The 21,913-nt window shown below is 40.3% G+C and overlaps 1 non-coding gene across 1 annotated transcript; it reads right to left on the reverse strand.

Moving 5' to 3' along the window:
• Positions 1-1,814: 1,814 nt before the first annotated feature.
• LOC120266270 lies at positions 1,815-1,921 on the reverse strand. Its single transcript, XR_005538112.1, has one exon. It is a non-coding gene; the product is annotated as a small nucleolar RNA R71 (small nucleolar RNA).
• Positions 1,922-21,913: the final 19,992 nt, after the last annotated feature.

Genomic DNA, 21,913 nt, shown 5'->3' on the forward strand with positions numbered 1-21,913 from the left:
TTCACTATTTTTTCTAGAAAGAAGAGGAAAATGATCTGGAAGAGCATTAATAGTGTCTAGAAGCATAAACCACCAGAATCAAACCAGAGATTATTAACCACCAGAATCAAACCAGAGATTATTAACCACCAGAATCAAACAAGAGATTATTATTAAAACTGGTAAACACAATGACAACATCCTCCCTATTAGTAAACACCAAACCATTAGAATCAGAGATATGGGAGATAGAATTAAAATGGTTATGAGGATGAATAGAGTTATTGAAAAAACCAATATTATAATATCCATTCTGTACTCACATGAGTCTGGCAGGATGTGCCCATTTAATGGGATTTTATTTTTGAAGGGTTGCATACTTACCATAGAGATCAGATAATCTGCTATAGAAGGCTTTATCCTCTTCATTCGCTGCATTTTCTACTTCCATGTCATTGATATCCTGTTCCACTTTGGCCTATACTAACTCAAAATTATTTGTACCATGAGATCTCCAATGAATAAGCTAGATTCTAGTACAGGCAACAAGGTGTGAAAAAGCATGCATAGGAGTAGTTCTCAAAAAAATTCCCCATAGTTCTCACCACATTGTTGCAGCTCAAATAATCAAGCCAATAATTATCAAAGAAAAATATATCTCTTAGAGAACCCCTAAGGACAGGCATTCAAGAAAATTAGGGCATGATCAGAACAAGTGTGAGAAAAATGCTTAACAAACAAGAGCCAAAGTTAGAGGACCAAACCGAATTAACTAACCATTGATATACCCTTGCCCTCCACCTAGATAGACGAGCTTGATTGTTACACCAGGTGAAGTCTGAAACAATATAGTTGACTTCTAGAAAATTATTACGAGAAATAAAATCAAAAAAATACAAAGCTTTGTGATAATAGTAATACTCAGTCCCACTCTTATGCTCACCTAAGTCAACAATTGCATTAAAGTTACCTATAATGATCCAGAGAATATCAAGAGAATAAAACCTTGAGAGCTCTTTCCAAGTATGCATTTGATCTTTTACTCTGTTTGGATTGCACACTACAGACAGGATCTGATAAGTGCTTGTGTATTAGTAATATGAAGTATTCTTTTCTTACATTGAGCATTACTTTTCTCAATTACACACACATAAGAGGTGTGTCAAAGTTTTGGCACCGTTGCCTGGGAGTAGGTGTTTTGGAAACACTTTGCACTTTGCTATTTTAGCTATTCATCACTTGTTCTATTTCACACTTTCTTATTCTTCAATTATTCTGACTTGTTTTCCTTTCTTTGGTAACAGCTCCAAGTTATGACCCAAGGAAACCCTTCGACATTGGTTGAAGGTGATCCAGACATTGGATGAAGAATTCATAGAAAGGGAAAACAACCTGTGCAAGAACAGTCAAAACATGCTGAAATAGAAGTTGAAGAGTCTGATAATATGGTAGAACAGAATGAGCAGCAGAGGGCACTCTCAGATTATGCCAGACTCACAGTCCTTGGCACGCAATCAAGCATTGTGTAGCCACCGATCACGGCTCAGAATTTTGAGCTCAAGCTAGTCTTCATCCAGATGTTACAGTAGTCCACACAGTTTAATGGTTTGGCTGATGAGGATCCAAACAATCATATTGAGAATTTCTTAGAGATGTGTGACATGCTCAAGATTAATGGTGTCATGGATGATGCTATCAAGTTGAGGGCCTTCCCATTTTCCTTGAAAGGAAGAGCAAAGCAATAGCTACACTCATTACCTAGAGCATCGATCACCAAATAGGAAAAGATGGTAGAAGCTTTTCTTGTTCGATATTTCCCTCCAGGAAAATCTGCAATGCTTAGGAATGAGATATCTTCTTTTGTGCAAGCAGAATTGGAGTCTCTTTATGATACATGGGATAGGTTTAAGGAGCTCCTCCAGAAATGTCCTCAACATTGGTTTCCCGAGTAGATGATCATTCAGACTTTCTATAATGGTTTTAACCCAAGCACAAAGCAGTTACTTGATGCTGCAACAGGGGGTACCTTAGGAAGCAAGACCACCGACAAAGCCGAGCATTTCATTGAAGAAATGGCTATGAACAGTTATCAGTGGAACACGAGGGATAGAAAAAAGGTAGCCGAACTTCATGAGATTGATGCAGTTACTTCATTGGAGGCCTAGGTAGAGTCATTGAGCAAGAAGTTAGACACTCTAACTTCTCTTAGAGTGGCGGCCGTGACTTGTTGCACTGAGTGTGAGGGAGGACATGCACCATCTGATGCCCGATTTCTATTGGTGGTATATCCTTAGTGGAACAAGTTGTCTTTGTGGGTAATGCAATGAGAGGTCAAGGAAATCCATATAACAATACCTGCAATCTGGGGTGGAGGAGCCACCCAAACCTTTGTTGGAGTAATCAAGGGCAACAGAAGACTATGGCACTGCCGGGTTTCCAACAATAACAACAAGCCCCGAACATGGAGAACAGAGTTTCATGGTTGGAGAACAGGATGACCAACTTAGAGAAGGCCTCGACCAACTTCATTCAATCATTGGATACAAGATTTCAATCGGTTGATGCCACACTTTGCAACCACACCACGTCATTGCATAACTTGGAGAACCAAGTGGGCCAAATTGCGAAGTCACTCTTCGAAAGACCTCAAGGGTGTTTGCCTAGCAACACAGAGACCAATCCAAGAGTGCATATGAAGGCGATCACTTTGAGAAGTGGTCATGAAGTTGAGGGTAGGCTCCCAAGTGAGAAGACCAATATTGAGTTACTCGAGGTTATGGAGGATGAAGAGAGAGCTAAAGAGAAAGAGGTGGCACCCCCACCTTACAAGCCAAGAATTCCTTATCCTTCAAGATTGAAGAACAACCAAAATGATGAGCAATATAAGAAGTTGTTGGGTCTATTCAAGTAGTTGCACACCAACATCCCATTTGTGGAGGCGTTGTCTCACATGCCTTTTTATGCAAAGTTTCTCAATGACATCTTGACTAACAAGAGGAAGTTGGAGGAGAGTGCACCTATAATTCTAGATGCTTCACATTTGGCAGTGTTGCAAAAGAATATGCCGAACAAGAAGAAGAACCCCGGAAGCTTTATCATTCCATACAACATTAGTAATTTGGTTGAGAAAAAGGCATTTGCGGATTCAGGGGCTAGCATTGACGTCATGCCTTATATATTCTTCTATAAGCTAGGCTTGGGAGAGCCTAGGCTCACTCGGATGATACTTCAGTTGGCGGACCGAACAGTTAGGCATCAGAGGGGCATCATTGAAGATGTACTTGTGAAAGTTTACAAGTACATATTTCCTGTGGACTTTGTAGTGTTGGATGTTGATGAGGATATCGATGTTCCGTTGATACTTAGGAGGCCGTTCTTACGCACTTCCAAGGCTCTTATTGACATAGATGGCGTGGAGTTAACCTTACAAGTTGGTGATGACAAGTTGACATGCCGCCTCGCCGAAGCCATGCGACATTCTCTTGATTTTGATGATACCCTAGATTTTCTTGACACTACTGATGAGTTAATTGATGAATACGTGCAGAAAATGATGTGTCCGGACCCATATGAAGGGGTGTTAGATAAAGAAGTGGAGGATGAAGAAGTATTATCCATTGGTCTAGAGGACAAGATGCAACCTACCCTGAGGATCATGAAGAGGATGGTCTAATAGATGAAGCGAGCAAGGAGACTCCACAAGAAGCGCTCCAGGGCTAATGATGATGTGCAAGCATGGAGTAAGGGTGATGAACCCTTGTGTGGTAACAAGCTCGATAACTCCCCCTCTACCTTCAAAAGATTATGTTCATCATGCTTTCAAGTTAACGGTAAGAGGGAAACCTTCATTTATGAGCCCCCGTGAGGTCAAGTTTAGTGACGTTAAACAAGCACTTCTTGGGACGCAACCCAAATCTTTACTGTTTCTCTAGGTTTTAGTTTAGTACTTGTATGAATAAGAGCTTTAGTGTTGGTGTCTTAATCTTTTACATGCTATTGATGTGTTTTTTCTCGTGGATTATTGGTGTTTTCGTGTGCTTAACTATGATTGCCAAAGTTTCTTGGTCATTTGAGCGTGTTATCTATAATTCTCTAGCTAGTTATTCATAGTAAATACAGGGTCTGTATGTGTATAAGTGTGTAGAAATTTTCTGCAGAGTCTGTGATTTTTCTAAGTCATCTAGAGAAGACACACGGTCATGTGGAATTAACACACGGGCGTGTGTTTTCATTCATAGCTCATCCCGAAAGGACACAAGGGCGTGTGAATGCCCCTGTGAATGACCTTGTGACAGTCACACAATCGTGGGTAATTTCCACATGGCATGTGTTTCTCTGTAGAGTTCTCAAACTTTATCCCGATAAGACACAGGGGCGTGTGAGTACCCTTGTGGATGACCCTATGAACTACACATGGGCGTGGGTAACTTCCACACGCCCGTGTGAAACTCCGCAGAGAGTTCTCCTCCATTCCGAGAAGGCACAGGGATGTTTGAGTGCCCCTATGAGTAACCCTGTGAATATCCACACGCCCGTGCAAAATTTCTATAGGAGCATGTGAAACACTTAGCCAAATTTTTCGGGTGGATAGAGAAGCCACAGGGGCTTGTGGGTGCCCCTGTGGGTCAGGCACATGGGCGTGGGGAATTTTAACATGCCCATTTTGATGCGTTAAGAGATAGTCAGAGGCTATCCTGAGAGCACACAGGGGTGCATGTCTGCCCCTGTGAGCAATCTTGTGTGAGTCACACGGGCATGGGTAATTTCCACACGCCTGTGTGGATGCACATATCACCAAGAGACATGATTTTTCTTTAAGATCTACTTACGCCTTTTTGTCCTTTTACTCCCAAACACTCAACCGATGGCTCTCCTCACTTTCCTGATCCCTCACCGTCTATTTAGAGAGTTCTAGGGTTGTTTTCCGGCCACATGTGAAGCTTTTCATCTCCATTTTGTCAATAAGCCCTCATTCTCTTTTTCTTTCGCTAAACTTGATTTATTTGGATTAAACTGGTGAATGTCGCTTCGTTTCCATGTTTAAATAGTTGGTGCATGTTTTAGAGTAAATTTAGAATGAATTTTAGATGTATTTTTGGGATTTTTGCTTAGTGGCCGTGCGGTTTTCACACCTTGTGGATCCACACGGGCATGTGAAATTTTCAAACGACCGTGTGGATTTCTGCAGAATTAGGTTTTCAAGTAATTTGATCAATTCTCCTTCAATTCCTGCAAATATGGCTCCCAGAACAAAGAAAACGGTGGACAAGCGTCCCAGGGAGCACTCCCTTGAGCAAGAGCTGTTAGAGTTTGCTATTCTCGAGCACCAGGCTCGTTTTGAGCACTTATCCAAATTGAAGTTTGGATAGTCTCGTTTCCTAGATGTGAGCACTTTGAGAAAGGTTCATTTAGCAAAAGATATGGCTAATGAGGTAGAGGAGCTTCTCTCCATGCGTAGCTGGAGGAGATTGTTGTGTATTCACGAGCTAGCTATCAGTATGTTGATGCTGGAGGTATTAGCATCATTTGAGTTCGACCGATCTTATTCTAGATTTGACAGTATTGACGTGATACAGTTCCAAGCATTTGGACACCACTACAGCATGAGCGTCACACAGTTTTTCATTCGGCTTGGACTATATGATGAGGCTTTCACTGACACTGAGGAGTATGATCAATTACCGACCAAATATCCTGGTAGTTTGACATCTTAGAGAGCATACAGGACCTTATGTCGCCATGGTCAGCATGAGCCAAGAGTGTCGAAGGCTACATGCCTCTCTTCACCGAGCTACAGATATATCCACGCAGTCCTAAGTATATTGGTGAGCAGCCGTGGTGATAATACCGGAGTTTTGAGAAGACATGAGTTACTTTACTTATACTCCATCGCACAAAGCGAGCCACTACATCTAGGGCACGTTGTGGCAGAGTATCCGAGACATCAGGGTTAGTATGCGAGAGCAGGGGTTATCTTCTTAGGCCCGTACATCACCAGACTCATCATTGGGATGGGTTTATTGGATGCTATTCATGGGGCCGAGAAGATGATTATACCATCATCCCTCGCCATGGAAACTATGAGACTGATAGGCATGGTGCGCAGATATAGAGATGTGGTTTATGTGATGAACATGCCCCCACAAGAGCCAGTCGAGGCCAAGGAAGATGCAGCCGAGGGTTCTCAGCCTGCGTAAGAGCCATAGCCTAAGCAGATTGATACCGAGGTACCCATTGCAGCACAGGAGCCACCCCCAGTTCAGATGTTTTCTCGATCTTGAACCTATGATCATTTTGAGAGGCTCGAGAGTGCAGAGTGCGGTGGGGGTACTACAGACATAGATAGCTAAGGTTCGCATGACACAGGCTGTGAACCACATGGAGGTGATGCCGTGTCTTGATACTATACAGCAGTTACTTGAGCGAGACACGACCTCACCATTTGTGATGAGACCCCGCACCCCTTATGCATCCCCAGTACCACCATCACCTGCATCGGCAGCACCTGCATCATCAGCAGTAGCTGAGCCGACAGCGCCTGACACTGACACTTGATGTGTCTTACTTTTAGTTATTCTTGTTTTCATATTTTATTTCTTCATTTCGTTTTGGACTTGTACCACTTGAAATGATTTTCCTTATGAGTTTATCTTTTATTTCCAGTTGTTTAGAGTTGTATTTCATTTTCATATCTTTATATACTCGAGTTATTTTGTTTTTATTGAGCTTCACTGAACCCCCTTGTGTATACGTGCAGATGGTCTTGTGAGTCTAGAATTTGAGGAATAGTTATGGACATGGTCAATGTGACATTCACATGGCCGTGTGTGCTCCACAATCCATTGGAACTCAACTCTCAATGAATCTAGCTCCATTAAAAATACCATTAGAAGTTCAAGGGAGTATTGTTTCAATTGCCATCTCCACACATGTTTTGATTGTTATACTTTTTATTGTGCTTGTATGTGTACATTGAGGGGCAATGTGCATCTTAAGTGTGGGGGGGAGTTCACATTACACATATTCTATACTTATACATTCATTGTTAATGCTCATGTAGCCAATGGCAGTTCACCTTAGTTGCAATGGTTGTATTCTTAAGTTAGGAGAATTTTTCACATTGAATGTTCTCATGCTCTAGTTTTTACTTGAATTTCTAGGAATTTTTGCCCGATTGACACTTGTTTCACTACTCACTTATTAAACCTTGTGGAAACTCAAGTTCAACATTTAAGGGACTAGTTTAGTTGTTTCTCATTATAATTTCTTTAAAAAAAAAAATATTTTGTTGTTGAATGAAAAGAAACAAAAATTTATGTTTGTTTTATTTGTGCATTGGGGTTGGAAATACCTACCACCTATGAAGTATGTAGCTACTCTCATAAGCCGGATACTAGTTACACCCTAATGAGAGAAAGAGTTATCTCATGGGATGAGTAAAAACTACCACCCCGGTAGAAAGAGCTACCACCTCAAAAGTCTGAAAGCCACCTTAGAGGCCGCTTAGGAAAGGCCTACCTTAGACGATGTATGAAGCTACTACCGTCTCATTTCTTTCTTTTGTACTTAAATAAATCCCTCTCACTTAGAGCTTTGAGGAGTATATGTTGGGCTTACTTGAGTGAGTTTACACACACTTACATTATCTTGGGTTGTTGTCCTTTTTTATTCGAGTTTTTAGCTAGAGCATTGATTTTTCTTATTCGATGTTGAAATTTTTCCTTACTTGTAGAATGCTCTCCTTGCATGCTTTTGGTGAACCTAAGGCCAAGCACTTTCAATATTTCCTTCTTCTAAGCTTTAATGTTTTATTTTTTGCTTGAGGATAAGCAAAAGCTTAAGCATGGGAGAGTTTGATAAGTGCTTGTGTATTAGTAATACGAAGTATTTTTTCTTACATTGATCATTACTTTTCTCAGATTTTATTGCTTATGCATGTGTTTTTGTATTCTTTTGTGCATGTAAGGTTGTGGAGACAATAGTGGAATAAAGGAACCAAAAGCAGATTGTGGATGCATTTTGTTGATAAAATCTTAGAGTGAGTAAACACGGAGGCACAAGTTGTGTGTGAAGACATGCGAGTGTGTGCCAACCTCAATTGTACTCAAGCAAAAACATAGTTTGGAGGGGCACAAGGGCAGTCACACTTATGTGTTCCGACTTATGCATTACTAACAAGATCTTCGACAAATGTGATTTTATTGAAGACATAACACGATCTACAGCATGGATGTGCGCCCATTCGTATGGCCTCGATCAAAAGTGTGCAAACAGTAGTATTTTGGCAAAGTACTGTAGCAATCGGTGAAGCAAAAGCACTGCAGCAGTTACTGTTCACAACTCGCAGAAATGGAATTCCTGGAAATTCACACGGGCATGTGGAATTTCCACACCCCCCGTGTGGATGCCCGATTCCAACTCTATTTAAGCTGCGACTTGAGACGTTTTGAAGAATCTCTTTCCATCTTTTTCCAATCTTTTTCCCATTTTTTCCCCATCTTTGGAAGCACTTATGGCTACGGTTTGGAGAGGCTTTAGCTAGGTTTTTGGACTGGTTCTATAGCCTTCAACATCGTGTTCCTTCAGAAGATAGTTATTGGGGGAGCTTTTGTCGACATTAATTCGGTGATGTGTGCCCTAGGCTTGACAAGGGAACCTTTGGAGAAGATGAGGCTACTCCACAATCTATCGATATGGACAACAACGGGGTTTTACTTATGGATTGCATGTTTAAACATTCAATTTCATTATTGATTCTATCTTGCTCCATGGAGAGCTAAACCCCTAGTGGGTGCTTGGACTTGTAAACCCTAGGATGATTTTGTGTCTTTGACCTCTTATTATGTTTCTTTAATTAATGTTTTTAATTGAGTTCCAATCTTGAATGCTTGTTGGGTTGATTTTCCCTTAGAGTGATACTAGGGTTGAGAATCCATCTTAGTAGTCTTTGTGGATGAGTGACACACCATAAGGGTTAGACAAAGCAAGGTTGGAGAGGGTCGAGAGGATGAGTCGAGAGGTAGCGGAATATCCCCTTTCCCTTCCGATGTGATTTATCCTACCTCTGTGTTTCAAGAGTTCTTTGCTCTCACAATAAAGTGAAGCGCTAAGAAACGAGCTCCGCTGGGGCTTAGTTGTGCAAGCATCAGAGTAAAGCGTTTAAGTAATCCTTAGTGTTGGGGCTTAATTGTGGCTAGGGGTCTTTCGCCTGTACCAAAGGGTTAGATCTATATTAGGGAATAGGTTTTATCACTTCGAGTCCCTAGAGCTTCTTACAATCCCACAAAGTGTGAGGTGTCAAGAGTATTCCTTTCCGCCAGGGCATAGTGTAGGGTTAGTCACGGTTGACCTTAGGTTTGGGACCGTGTGTTATAGGATTTCCACGACTCATTAAACATCAGTTAAGAGACATAATGATGGGTCTTGCACTTGGAACTATAGTCCTAGGGCAAGCAATGTCCAGGTGCCACCACTTTCTATCGATTGGCTCTCCTATTATTCTCTTTCATCTCTTTCTTATTTTCTTCTATTTATATTTGCATTGATATTGTTCACACCACTCTTGAATCATCTTCATCATAGTTAAATAGCAATTCTTGTGTTCCTGATCACTTTTCCCTGTGGATATGACTACCCACGCACCAAGGTACTTTATTACTTCGACAACCCTTGCACTTGCGGTACACACACGCAAGGAGTATGTCAAGATCCATATACTAGCACTAAAAGAAGAAATTACAAGATGGATAATATGACAATAAGTTACCACCATAGTGACTATCCCAATTTTACTACGCTAGATGGTGATAATTCCCTAGAATAACCAACCACTTCAATAGCTGCCCAATGCCATCACCTATTCAATCTTGAATAGAACCTGCCCATATGTTCAATGTTAGCTCCTGATTCAACAATACAAAAGATGATAGGATTTTCTTTTTTAAGCAAAGCAAGGACATGAGAAGTAGTATCTTGACCAAAAACCCCCTTACAATTCCAACAGATGATTTTAGTTAAATCCATAAAAACCAAAATAAAAAAAGAAAGGAGAAACTCAAAAAATCATAACAAAAGGAGACAAGAGAGAAGACAGAACATGAGCTTAAGTCTTTTCAACTCCTTTTTCAATCCTTCCCTTCTTCTGGGAGGTGAGCATAGACTGAGGAACCTTCCAAACAAAAGCTTCCTTTTGAAAGCCAAGTTGATACTGGGTTAAAGTCATAAGATCAACTATTTCTTCATTATCGCTCATCATAGTATCTTCACTCTCAAATCCAATCATTTCTTGGTCAAAATCTTCAACCGAAGGCTGAGTGTTGAGTAGAGCTTCAAAGAACTTATCCACCATCATTAGATGAACATTGGAAATATCTTCAGACATTACTTGATCCCTCAAGTGTTGAGAACAATGAAGAATATTAGAGTCACTCAATCTCGGAGGAGATTTTTGCCCTTCCAAAGCTTCCAGATTTGATCATGTAGGTAAAGTTACCTCTAAAGAGGTCTTGGAACTCACAATGTCAAAAGAAAGTGGATCTTTAATTAAATTTATTTCATGGGGAATACGATCAGAAGTAGCAAGACCGTCCCTCAGACTATCAAGTATTGTGGAGCGAGGACAAAAGAAATCATTAACAATGCAATGAGTCTCTATGTTGCTAGTGTCATCTATCTCAACAGTATCCAAAACAATGAAAAAGCTTTGGGAACCAGCACGATCTCCATGATAACTAACTGAGGGGCCACCACGTGGCATAGAAGGAATAGAATTTCAACCACTCTGAACCTTGGATGATTCATCCACCTCATCACATGATCTCAGGAACTCCGCACATGGCAAAAAACCCTCGGCATCTCCTCGACTTCCAGCGCCTCCCCGATGATGGCTTCTCCTCTAAGCAACCAACATCCATGAATCAAAGTCCATGTCTAATTGGTTATCGAAGGATACCACCTTCTTTCCTTTTAGATCTACTTGGTACGGTCTACCCGATTTGACCACAGCCTCTCAGCTGCTTGGAGAAAGATTCGGAGAGACCCTTGCCTCCATCTACTGTTGAATATAGAGGGTAGCTAGGGTTCCTCCTAAGTCTCCATGTGGCCATGGTTGTAGTTGTTCATACCATGCCCAACCAAACCACACTAATAGCAAAACATAGGAAGTTTCTTGTAAAGGACCACCACAAAAGCTCTATGGGCTTCATCTCCTAATCAGAACCCTTGCTTTAATAATTGTATATTCATCAATTTTAAGCAACTGACCCATATGTAAAGTAATGGATTCTAGAGAATCCTCATCCCAGAAATCCATCAAGAGGTTATGAATCTAAAACTTGATGGTGGCTGAAAAGAGTCTCATGAAAGTAGGTTCAAAGAATGGTTGCCATGGTGCTATTTGCAAAATAATTCCATTAATGGCCCATGGACCATCGAAAAGAATTTTTTGCACAACATCGTGGGACTCACAACGAAGGAGGTATCCATTAGGTAGATATGAAATGTGTATCCAAGTATTAAGAAAATCCACTATGAATATGTTAAAGGGATAAAAATATTAAGGGTATTGATATCATTTTAGTTAAGTTTATAAAATCTTAATCCTAACCTTAATTTAAAAATGATTGTATTCAATTGTGTTTTAGTGTGAAAAACTATTCTTTTGGTTGGAATATTACATCCTTTTTTTTATCATCTTGTGTGCTTATTTTGGGTTGCATTAGCATAGCATCAAAGATTAGTTTGCTTAGTTTGCAACATGGCAAGTTAAGGGAGAATATCAGAGTAACTAATAGTCCCTCATCTATTGATTTGGTAAATATAAATTTGAATATATAAACCTTGGTCTAAGACTAAACACCATGTTCCATTGTGGTCAATGTTCTCCACTAATAGGACATACATACTAGAGGGTATATATGACTCAGGAGATGGTCATTGAGGGTGGATCATCCCTTACGAGCATTACTGTATGTAGCAAAGGAAAGTAATTGCCTTAGTTGGTTTCAGGATTGGGGGTCTTCACTCTACCTATTTCATTATTGAGATAACAAGGAAGTTCAAGCTTCGTTTAATCATGAAAACTATGTCCACTTCTTGATTCTTTTCACATCTGTGGTTGTAGATATCCAAGAGATAACCATATGATCAATTTTTATTAAAATCGATATAGGCGAAATGAATTTGCAATTGAAGATGTTGTGATTTCTCTTCGACTAAATATTCCAAAATAAATCCCTGATAAGTTCTAAAGTGGCCTAGAGATGTGTTTTAATGTTGAGCTACTACAAGAGTTAAGACTCTTAGCAACAACTTTTTTATGTCTCTTTGATATTTGGTCACAAATATTAGATTTTTTGTGTCAAAAAAGTTAAGTAACACTATTATTTAAATTAATTGTGATAAGTTATGTTTTCATCACTGCTACAATGGTAATTGTCATAATTTAATTAGATTATGTCACAATTAAGTCGTCATTAATTATATATTAATAGTGTCAAAAAAATTTGTGTCCAGTGTTCATCATTAAAAGCATATGAGATTTGGTGTTAAAATTTTTTTGATGAGAATACTGTGTAATTATGACAAGACGTATTGTCATCACTGAACATCTATTTATTTTTTTTTGACAATAGATTGGTCACCAAAAAAAATCAACCATTTAGTGACTCTATATATTGTCATAATTTATAACTTCAAGCAACCTATTAGTTACATAATATTCCTAATTTCATTATTTATTTATTTATTTATTTTGGGATGGACATCTCCTTCACTATTAGTTTGCTTGAGGTTACATAGACTCAACTTATTTTAAAAATCAAAAATAAAAAATAAACTAAAATCTCAAACTCAGAACTACATTTTGCCTTCATAAGTTCCGTGACGACCACACATCTTCCATGATCTTAGGGGTACCTTATTGGCCAAAAATGTTATCAAAGTGGTTCTAGATTCAAGAGGTGAATAAGTAATTGAGGAGAAGGTACTTAATAGATTTCTCCATTCTATTGCATAGTGCACATGTTGCAATTGGTTAAGATTTTATCCCATGCGAGATAGTTGAAGTGTGATTGCTTCCCAACAAGTGTACTAGATCGCTAAGTAATACGTCGTATGAAGACACGAGGATCATATTCCACGGGGCTAAGGATCTCCTATTACTTCTTCTCGAGCTATTATCTAGCCTAAGATCTCAAGTGATGGAATTTACTTTACTAGGTGCAATTAAAACTAAAACAAGATTATCAACAAGTTAGAGAGAACAAGCAATGAGCAAGCAAGAAATTCAATGTAATGCAAAGGCCTATGGATGTGGATCCCCTTGAAGGGTTATCATGAAACATGGATGATGATTAAAAGATGCAAGGGTAAAGTGGACCAAGAGATTTCTAGATTAGAACAACCCCAATTTCTCGGCGATTGAACCCTAATCCCATACGAACATAGATAGGAATTTCTTCCAAATCCACATTCCTACGATAGCATTAAGCACAAGGAAATCTTAAATAGGAGTAAACCAACTCTTCTTCGGCTTAACCTAACATGGAGGGCTACCAACACCCAATTTCTCGGTGTGATGATACAAGTATCCCCTTCTAATCCATTCATGATCTAATACATGCGAGCAAGTCACATCTACATGCACCACTCATGAAAGAGCTACGGATTTCTCCTTAGTGTAGCACTTAGCATGAAAACAATGGATTAAATCTCAAAATTACCCAAGCATGGAATTAACAAGTAGTCATCTAAAATACATGATAAAACCCCCCAAGGTTCACCAACACCCGGTGGCCTTGGGGTCCTAGTGTGTCATCATCCCACAACAAGCACTACAATCAAGTGAAACACAAAAGAAAAGTATAAATGACACTCCCTCGATGAAATAGTGGAGGAGGAGGTAGAAAATGTGTTGAATGACGCTTTTCCAGTGAAAGGAATGCAGAATGACACTTCCTCTAGCCGTGGGTCACCTTCCTTCAAATCGTGGTAGATCTTCCCTTGAATGATGTTGCCTTCTTGCCTTGAGAGTCTTGGACCTTGGCCTTGAATGATATCTTCTTGTTCTCCATGGCTTCCTTATGTCCTACAAAGTAAATAGTAAATGATTAAGCACAAAACAGGCATCAAACCTCACAAAATACATGCAAAGTGAATACAATATATATATATATATGAAAACACCTACATTTAGACACTTATTAAATATCCCCACACTTAAGCATTGCTTGTCCCCAAGCAAACAACTCATGAAAAACAAAGAGACTGAGAAGTGGCTAAATGCATTATCTCTGGCATCAAACAAATATAAAACTCCAAAAGCAATGGACAATGATACATAGATGTTGAGTTATAGTCAATAAGCAGAATAAGAAATATCCTGTCTCACCCCTTATATGTCTGTGCCGTGTAAGTGAATTTTATATCTCATTTGCCCTGATCTGGTCTAGCCTAAGGACTTCAATCAGTACATCTCTAGATGCTAATCTCTCTACATACAAAGAATACTAAGTCTTAAACTACTAAGTGCTACTTCAATGGCCAAATAAGATCCTTCTAAATCTTTAGCTTGAAATTGAATCCTCTTTCTTCTCAAAACCTTAGGTAGGTACTCAAAAAGATCACTAAGTTTTTTATTTTCATTTCATCATTCATTTCTTTTTTTTTTGAGTCCGACTAACGTAGACTGCACCAACATCATTTTGAAATCTTTCTGGAGGGTGCACATGCTGGATAGGCACAAGAGCCACCCAACTACTCGATTACAGTCTACATAGACGTATTCATGCTTCAGTAGCAGAGGAATACTGAAATAGACTCATTTTTTTCTTTCATTTCATTTCTTTCTTTTTTTTTTCTTTTTTTTTTCATTTCACACACTCACCCTAGATGACATCTTCATAGTACTCTACATGACACAACACTAGGATTAGCTCAACAAGACTTAGAAGTTCTTAAGAGTCCATTGAAGGATAGAACTTAGTGCTCTAAGGCCAAGTACTTAAAGTAGTGTGTTAAGCATACAAGAGAGTTAGAGTAGTCACATTGGCTATTCCCAGGGCATCAATAAAAAATTCAGTGCACATGACAATATTAGGGGTAAAACATGATTCACTAAAGCATAAAAACAAGTAACTCACATCAATCATTAATCCAAGCTAAAAGAATCTTACAAGAATGAACAAAGCCATCATAGGTAACACTAGCATGTAAACAATGGTCTTAATACATGAAATACACCCATCCCCACACTTAGTGTTGTACATTGCCCTCAATGTACACTAATCATGAAAAACATGTGAGATGAAGCAATGCAAATAATAGAGGAAGGTGAGAACGAACTTCCCCATTTCAACTTGTGCTCTTTGTAAGGTATGACTCTACAAAAGGTGTGGTGAGCAATTCATGTCTCATTCGACCTCCATTAAAAACTAGGAAAGCTCACCAAATTCCCTCAATGCCCTGCGAGGAAAAAAAGGGACATCATCATTCCACAAAAATTTACCAATACAAACACAAGGGAGAAACTAGGGAGTAGTCAACAAAACACAAAAATGAAAAGAAAATAAAGTTTATCACCACAAGTCGGTAGGGTAAGAACCATGCCAACTCAACAAAATGCAAAACACAAAACAAAGCAAACTAAAGTAAATGATAGGTGTCCATCCTCAAACAGGCTGCTACTCATCACAATCTGGTGCCTGTGGTGGTGGCATGGCGGCAGAAGGAGGGGTCATAATGTGTGAGGATGAGCCATAGTATGAGGTGATGAAATGGTGAAAATCTGCCTCGAGTCGGCGTTGTCCCTCAATGATCTGGTGAAGCTGGCCAAGAATCACACGCTGCTCCTGACGCACAGCCTAAACCTCTCCCACAATCCCCTCGGGCCCTCATGTCGAAGTCGGGGTAATGATGTAGTGCGGGGGTGGGGGACAGAGCGCCCTCGGGGCTCGACTCGTGTGCTCATGCTCATCACCGACTAGACTCACCAATGGCCTGGTGACTTGTGGGTCTGCCACTCGCATGCTCGCTCACCACCAAGCCAATCACCCGTACGTGGGCCTTCCTGAGGGGTGTTGCACCTCCTACAACGGTCATACCTCATGTCTTCTCACATAAACCCATGCCACGGATCAATCTAGTCACATAGGGCCCAGCAAATATAGATCACAATCGGGTATATGAGCCCTGGTGAAGAAATGCATCGGCGACAAGGTGGCTAAAGTAAGTAAGGCACCGCTCGAAGATGCCAAATATCGTGTAAATATCAGCTTGAGTGACCACCACCTTTCTTATCCGCTCGGCCCCAAATAGAATGAGCAATCAAAGCATGAATGAATCTGTGTGCCGGGTCTGCCATGCGTGTGGCCTTTTGGGTCTGATCACTACTTGCCAAGGTCGCCCAATAGTTGCTTCTCCCCACTTCACTTGGGAAATCAAACTTAAGATGTGTACCGGGCATGGAATTGATAAACTCATCATCATAGATCCCCAAGTACTTAGCAAAGTCCAAGTGGTGCATAGTACACTTTTTCCCAAAAGCTTGAAAGCGGATGGTGATACATTTCCTATCCCACACGGATTGTCCATCTTGTCATGCCTCGAATGTACTCAAACCCTCCAAGGTTAATTGGCGAAAGGTTGGCTCGTTTATGGCAAAAAGCTTGTCCCAACAATTATGTGATAACCACTCCTTGACTTGATTTGATATCCCAAGGTTCTCCACAAGCCCCCAATCAATATAGCACAATGTCCCAAATGGCTTTATCTTCAATCTATCAAATCTCTCTCGATGATGGGCTAACTTGAAGACCGGTTCATCAGGTGTAGATGAGGATGCGGTGGTTCTTGGGCGCTTGGAAGTGAGTCTTTTAGTGTGAGGCATCCCTACAATGAAGACACACCTTGTTCAAGCTCATAGGGATACAAGATAAATCAAAATAAAATGCAAAAGATAGAGGAAACGAATGAAAAATTGAATTTTTGAGTTCATACGGCCGTATGGGGGCCGTATGGTCATTATTCACGTGGTATGAGTTTCCCCCATATTCATATAATCAAAACATTTTTATATAAATTTGAATAAAAATGCATCCATGATATTCACATCATCCAAAGCAAGCGAAATGCTAAAGAAATCTCACCCGAAATCTCCAACAATGCCCAAGAAATGAAAAAGATAAAACTAGGGCATTAAAAAGTATACCGACGAAATCTAAAGAAAACAAGCTTTAAACTTGAGGGAAACCAATAGATCAAAGTCTCTAATGGATTGGGAGAAGTTTTAGGAGGAAAAATGAGAAGATTTGGCCAAGAAATGAGGGAGAAAGAAGAGAGAAATTTGGTGGAAAGATGAGAGAAAAGAGAGAGTGGAAGAGAGAGAGACAGAGACGGGGCGGGGTTATAAAGGGGCCGGTCCATACAGCCCCCTATACGGCCCTATATAGGGCCTGTATGGGGCCGAGAAGCCCCTCTTGGCCGAGAAATCTGGCCATCTCAGACGGCCCCGTATGGGGGCCATCTGGGACCCATCTGACATGGCACAGAGCCTTTGAATTGCTCTGTGTTCATCTCAGACGACCCCCATACTCCCCAATATGGCCATATAGCTTTTAAAACCCTTCAAAACTTCAAAAACCTGCTCCTAATTATGTAAAAATGTATGGAAAGGTCGAAGACTTCTCCAAAACTGAATGAAATAAATAAAACGACGATCAAGCACATGAATTAACACCCAAAAATGAGTTTCTCAAGGAGTTGTACAAATACACCATAATTAAAATGATGAGAACAATGTGCCAAGTGTGTGAGCATGAACTTATTCAAAAACAAACAAGTCTAAGAATTATGAAAAGTGAAATGAACTATGATCTAAAAATACGAAAATGTAAGAAAACACCCCCTAATTCTTCGGTTGCTTCCCAAGAAGAGCTTGTTTAACATCACGAGTCTGACGTACCTCATTCCTTACCTCATGGGGGTTCAAAGAGTTTCAAGCCACCCCCAATTTCCCTTGAAATGTTGTTATTGAAGTATAATTTCAATCGTTGCCCATTGACCTTAAAAGTGCCATTTTCCGGGTGGTTTACCTCAACCGCTCCATGTGGGAAGACTTGAGTGACAGTGTATGGACCTGACTAATGTGATCTTAGTTTCCCTAGAAATAATTTCAACCTAGAGTTGAACAGTAGGACTTGATCTCCCTCGTGAAATTATTTAGGGTGCTTGATGCATCTGTCATGGTACTCTTTTACTTTTTCTTTATAGAGCTTCGAACTCTCATATGCCGTGGAGCTCCACTCATCAAGTTCATTAAGTTGGAGTTTTTTCTTTCAACCTACAAGAAAAGAATCGAGATTTAGAAACTTAATAGCCTAATACGCTTTATGCTCAAGTTCAACAGGTAAATGGCAAGCTTTTCCATAGACTAGCCTATATGGAGTGATTCCAATAGGAGTCTTGTAAGTCGCTCAGAGGGCCCGAGGGCGTCATCTAGATGTTCCGCCCAAATCTCTTCCTGCTACGAGATACATTTTTTTCTCCAAAAATTCGCTTCTAGTCCCCTGTTGGACACTTCTACTTGCCCACTAGTTTGTGGATGGTATGGTGTTGCCATTTTATGGGAGACTCCATAGCGCTTCAAAATTTTTGCAAATTGGGCGTTATAGAAATGGGTGCCCATGTCTCTAATGGTTGCACGTGGCACACCGAACCTGGAAAATAATTTCTTTAAGAATTTTACGACCACCCTCATATCATTTGTTTGCAAGGCTTGAGCCTCCACCCATTTAGACACATAATCGACTGCCACAAGTATAAACTTATATCCATGGGAGCTCGGGAAGGGTCCTATAAAATCAATCCCCCACACATCAAAAACTTCACAGGCTTGCTTCCAATTTTGGGGCATCTCGTCCTGGTGAGATATGTTGCCGGCCCATTGACATCTATCACAAGCTTGAATGAATTTTTGGGTGTCTCAGAATACCGATGGACAATAGAAACCTACATCAAGAATTTTCTTTGTTGTTCTATTTACATCATAATGACCACCAGTGGGTCCTGAGTGGCAATGCCTCAATATGCTTAGACCCTCTGCCCTAGAAACACATCTTCGAGCAACCTGATCAGAACAAACTCTGAATAGGTATGGATCCTCCCATATGTAGTGCTTAAGGTCTGAAAAAAAATTCTTCCTTTGTTGATATGTAAACCATTTCGGGATGAACCCACCGACCAAGTAATTAGCAAAATCGAAAGAAACCGTGGTGGTTCCCGCTCTTCACTACCGGATATTATACAAGTGTTCTTCAGATGAATGAGTCATTAATGTCCTTTTCTCTTATAGTTTCAGTGCCAGAGCTCTCTAAACGGGATAAATGATCAACTGTAAGATTCTCTGCTCCGCACTTGTCCTTAATCTCAAGGTCAAATTCTTGAAGCAATAAGACCCACCTTACCTAACGTGGTTTGGCATCTGATTTGCTAAGTACCTCAAAAGTCGAATGATCGATGTACACCACCACTTTAGAAAGAACCAAATATGACCGAAATTTATCAAAGGCAAATACCACGGCAAGTAATTCCTTCTCGATCGTAGTGTAATTCTCTTGGGCTCCCTGTTAGAGTCTTGCTTTGCGTAGTAAATGGGATGGAAATATTTGTCTCTCACCCGACTAAGCACTCGCCCCAACTACAAAGTCACTCACATCACACATCAATTCGAATAAGGAGTCCCAATCTGGGGCTACCATGATGGGTGCTTGAATTAGTTTCTCCTTGAGTGCAATAAAGGACGTCATGCAATCTTTATCGAACTTGAATGGGACATCCTTTTCCAACAACCTTGTCAGGGGTCTAGCAATTTTAGAAAAATCTTTGATGAATCTTCTATAGAATCCGGCATGTCCCAAAAAACTTCTTATGGCCTTCACAAAGTTTGGAGGTGGTAACTTTTCGATTTTGGAAATCTTTACCTTGTCGACCTCAATTCCTTCTTTCGAAATTTTATGACCCAAGACTATTCCCTCTTGGACCATGAAATGGCATTTCTCCCAACTTAGCACAAGATTAGTCTCTTCACATCGAATAAGGACCCGCTCAAGGTTCTTGAGGCACACATCGAATGAATCACCAAAGACGAAAAAATCATCCATGAACACTTCCATAAAATCTTCCACCATGTCCTCAAAAATGGCCGTCATGCATCTCTGAAAGGTAGCCGGGGCGTTACATAGCCCGAAAGGTATGCGGCGATAAGCAAATGTCTCATACGGACAAGTGAAAGTAGTCTTCTCCTGATCTTCAGGAGCGATGGGAATTTGGAAATAACCAGAGAACCCATCCAAAAAGCAATAATAGGCATGTCCAGCTAGTCTCTCCAGCATCTGGTCAATGAATCATAGGGGAAAATGATCTTTTTAGGTAGCATCATTCAATTTTCTATAGTCGACGCATACCCTCCACCCGGTAGTTGTACGAGTCGGGATTAACTCATTTTTTTCATTGGTGATCACAGTCAATCCCATTTCTTTGGAACCACTTGCACGGGGCTTACCCACTCACTGTCTGATATCGAGTAGATAATGCCCGCATCGAGAAGCTTGATGATTTCTGCCCAAACCACTTCCTTCATATTTGGATTGAGTCTTTTTTGCGGCAAGGCTTTGGATCTGTGTTCATCCGTCATTAGAATTTTGTGAGTGCAAACAGAGGGGTTTATCCCTTTTATGTCAGTAATCTTCCAAGCAATCACTCTCTTACGCCTTTTTAACACATCCACCAATCCTTTCTTTTGCTCAACTGTTAGATTTGAAGAGATGATAACTGGCAGTTGTGCACCCTCTCCCAAAAAGGCATACTCAAGGTGCTCAGGTAGTGTTTTCAACTCCAAATCTGGTGCTTCCTCAGTTGACGGCATCAAACCTCTGTTCCATAGCCCATCACCCTGTTCGGACCCTCACTCTCATTGGGACTATTGTCTGTACCATGGACAAGAAGCTCAAAACATTCGGCATCATATCCTACACCTTCATGTTGCCCATACTGATGCTCCAAGTCAGACTTTTGTACCTTTGCTAACACCTGGCCCATTTCAGCACGGACCTCCACGGTGGGATTCATGGTTGTAGACTGTCGGTCCTCGGTAGTCAAAACAAACTGTTCAATTAGTGATTCACTACCTCCTCTCACTGATGGTGTTCGACTTTCCATAAAGGTCTCGAACACTGTGTGCCAACTGCCACCATCATAATGCTAGAATCCCCTGATAGTAGAAGTGTGTATAAATAGTTGTCTAGAGGGTGTGAAAAATGTTGCTGGGTTTGCCAATTAATCCAGCCTTCAAATCTGTGTACATAACCTTCCAACTTGATGTTTGGATTTGCCATGTTGCAGTCACAAGATGAACTATACAGAAAGGAATAGAGAATGTATTCAATTATTAAAATCAAAGGAAAAGAAAAATAACAATAAAAACGAGTAAATAGAGAAATGGCTAGAGTATTAATCTAAAAGTTTCCTAGAATTCCTTAAAAACTCCCCGGCAATGGCACCAAAAACTTGATTGCTTCCCCGCAAGTGTACGGGATCGCCAAGTAATACCTCGTGCGAAGACACGAGGATCATATTCCACGGGGATAAGGATCTCCTATTACTCCTTCTCGAGCTATTATCTAGCCTAAGATCTCAAGTGATGGAATTTACTTTACTAGGTGCAATTAAAACTAAAACAAGATTATCAACAAGTTAGAGAGAACAAGCAATGAGCAAGCAAGAAATTCAATGTAATGCAAAGGCCTATGGATGTGGATCCCCTTGAAGGGTTATCATGAAACATGGATGATGATTAAAAGATGCAAGGGTAAAGTGGACCAAGAGATTTCTAGATTAGAACAACCCCAATTTCTCGGCGATTGAACCCTAATCCCATACG

The sequence above is a fragment of the Dioscorea cayenensis genome, chromosome 7 (assembly GCF_009730915.1).
Source record: "Dioscorea cayenensis subsp. rotundata cultivar TDr96_F1 chromosome 7, TDr96_F1_v2_PseudoChromosome.rev07_lg8_w22 25.fasta, whole genome shotgun sequence".
NCBI classification, from domain to species: domain Eukaryota; kingdom Viridiplantae; phylum Streptophyta; class Magnoliopsida; order Dioscoreales; family Dioscoreaceae; genus Dioscorea; species Dioscorea cayenensis.